Below are 2,957 nucleotides of genomic sequence, written 5' to 3' on the forward strand. Positions count from 1 at the left end.
GTCTGCAACTAAGTCCAGTAAAATGAATACAAAGAAAGGCATGGACCAGTGTGCAAGTAACTAAGCACCCATTTGGCTGCTATATCAATAGAACTTCGGAGGTAGCTCTTCCAACGGCGTAATTAACTACCAGGTGCAATTTTTGATCATGTTGATATCTCCAAAGTCCTCTGGGAAATGAGACACAGCTCCAACCAAACACTTTGTTTTCCTGAAACCAATGAAATCGGAAATGTTCAGAAGGACTAACTTGGATTTGGACACTAAAAAGGGCAATAGTGGCAATTATGTTTTGTTTTATCTGAAACTCACATTTGCAAATGTTTGTCATGACAAGCAGCTTCAGAAAAAACCCTGGGACACTGAGTTTTCAAGAGCTCCATCCAGCATTGTAGCATCTCATGCCGAGATTGTTCAATCAACTAACAGGCATCACACCAAGGGATTCAACACAATTTCGGTGTAACAGAGAAATCAAGAAGATGCTACCATGTTAGATAAATTCCATAGCATCATGTAAATTTCATCCTTATCAGGATGTGAACTGCTTCCATTCACAAACTCGTGTATTTGTCCATCCGCCTCAATCACACTCCTTCCAATGTCCTTCTTCATCCCTTCAGCACTCATCAATCTCCTAATCCTCAAGACACCATCCCACATTCCTCCATCAGCATGGATATTAGACAGATGAACATAGACTCCAGAATCATCAACTCCAAGACTTGCTAGGCGTTCAACCGACAGCTTAGCCAATTCAACGAACCTATGACTTTGGTAGACAGCAAGCAGAGATCCCCATAATTCTGGAGTTGGTTCCATGGGCATTGTCTCTATGGCATGCCTAGCCTGATCCAAATGTCCAGCCCGGCCGAGGAGATCAACCAATGCACCATAATGTTCAACCATCGGATATATATCCCAAAATCTTTCTTCATTCTATGAAATATCTGTAAACCCTCTGAGATCAACCCAGCATGTGTGCATGCAGTCAGCACAGCAAGTACACTAAGATCATCCATTGGTGCTCCTTCAGACTCCATTTGGCAGAAAAGCTTGACAACATCAAGTCCGCAGCTATGAGTTCCAAGTCCAACAATCATCACATTCCAAGTAACCAAGGTCTTGTCAGGCATGCTTTCAAAGATCAACATGGCGAGATCCAAGCGCCCACATTTCATGTACATATCTATCAGAGTTGTCTTCACCACGACATCGAACAAAATCTTCTTCTTCTCCAAGTAAGAGTGCAGCCACCTGCATTCCTCCAGAGCCCCCAGCTGTGCGCAGGCTGATACGTCTCCATCGTATCTATAATTTTTTGTTTTTCCATGCCAATATTCTTCAACTTTCATATACTTTTGGCAACTTTTTATACTATTTTTGGGACGGACATATTGATCCAGTGCCCAGTGCCAGTTCCTGTTTGTTGCATGTTTTATGTTTCACAGAAACCCAATATCAAACGGAATCCAAACGGGGTAAAATGGATGGAGAATTATTTTGGAATATTTGGGATTTTCCGGAGGAAGAATCGACGCTAAACGGTGCCCGAGGTGGCTAGGAGATAGGGGCGCACCCACACCCCTGGGCGCGCCTTGCACTCTCCTGGGCCACCCGTAAGGCGGTTGACGCTCTAACTTTGCCGCAAGAAAGCTAATTTTACGAGAAAAATCTGGGCGAAAGATTCACCCCAATCGTAGTTACGGATCTCTGGATATAAAAGAAACGGTGAAGGGGAAGGATCTGGGAACGCAGAAACAGAGAGATAGATCCAATCTCGGAGGGGCTCTTGCCCCTCCCACGCCATGGGAGCCAAGGACCAGAGGGGAAACCCTTCTCCCATCTAGGGAGAAGGTCAAGGAAGAAGAAGAAGAAGAGGGGCTCTCTCCCCCTTGCTTCCGGTGGCACCGGAACACCGCCGGGGGCCATCATCATCACCGTGATCTTCACCAACACCTCCGCCATCTTCACCAACATCTTCATCACCTTCCCCCATCTATATCCAGCGGTCCACTCTCCCGCAACCCGATGTACCCTCTACTTGAACATGGTGCTTTATGATTCATATTATTATCCAATGATGTGTTGCCATCCTATGATGTCTGAGTAGATTTTTGTTGTCCTATCGGTGATTGATGAATTACTATGATTGGTTTGAGTTGCGTGTTTTTTATTGGTGTTGTCCTATGGTGCTCTCCGTGTCGCGCAAGCGTGAGGGATTCCCACTGTAGGGTTTGCAATATGTTCATGATTTGCTTATGGTGGGTGGCGTGAGTGACAGAAGCACAAACCCTAGTAAGTAGGTTGTTTTCGTATGGGATAAAGGGGACTTGATACTTTAATGCTATGGTTGGGTTTTACCTTAATGATCTTTAGTAGTTGCGGATGCTTGCTAGAGTTCCAATCATAAGTGCATATGATCCAAGAAGAGAAAGTATGTTAGCTTATGCCTCTCCCTCAAATAGAATTGCAATAGTGATTACCGGTCTAGTAACATAGTCAATTGCTTAGGGACAATTTCACAATTCCTACCACCACTTTTCCACACTCGCTATATTTACTTTATTGTTTATTTGTCTAAACAGCCTCTACTTTTTATTTATGTGTTCTTTATTATCTTGCAAACCTATCCTATCACACCTACAAAGTACTTCTAGTTTCATACTTGTTCTAGGTAAAGCGAACATCAAGCATGCGTAGAGTCGTATCAGTGGCCGATAGGACTTGTCGGAGTAATGGGCCACGGGTAGGCTAACCCGAGCCCCAGGACATTTCAAGACATCGGGGCAGGCCGCGCCCCTCAGGCCGAGTCCCAGGAGCGACTCCAAAATATGCCGAGTTCCAGACGGCGACTCCCAGATAAGCCGACTTCAAGCTGGCGACCTCCAGAGAGGCCAACTATGGAGAGTCGGCCCAAGACTCCTCCCTCATCTAGAAGTACGACGTGGGGTACG

The 2,957-nt window shown here is 45.2% G+C and overlaps 1 pseudogene; it reads right to left on the minus strand.

The window, feature by feature from the left end:
- Positions 1-474: 474 nt before the first annotated feature.
- Positions 475-2,957, minus strand: part of LOC123139564 (pentatricopeptide repeat-containing protein At3g29230-like) — a 55,819-nt pseudogene continuing 53,336 nt past the window's right edge.

The sequence above is a fragment of the Triticum aestivum genome, chromosome 6B (assembly GCF_018294505.1).
Source record: "Triticum aestivum cultivar Chinese Spring chromosome 6B, IWGSC CS RefSeq v2.1, whole genome shotgun sequence".
In the NCBI taxonomy this organism is placed as follows: Eukaryota; Viridiplantae; Streptophyta; class Magnoliopsida; order Poales; family Poaceae; genus Triticum; species Triticum aestivum.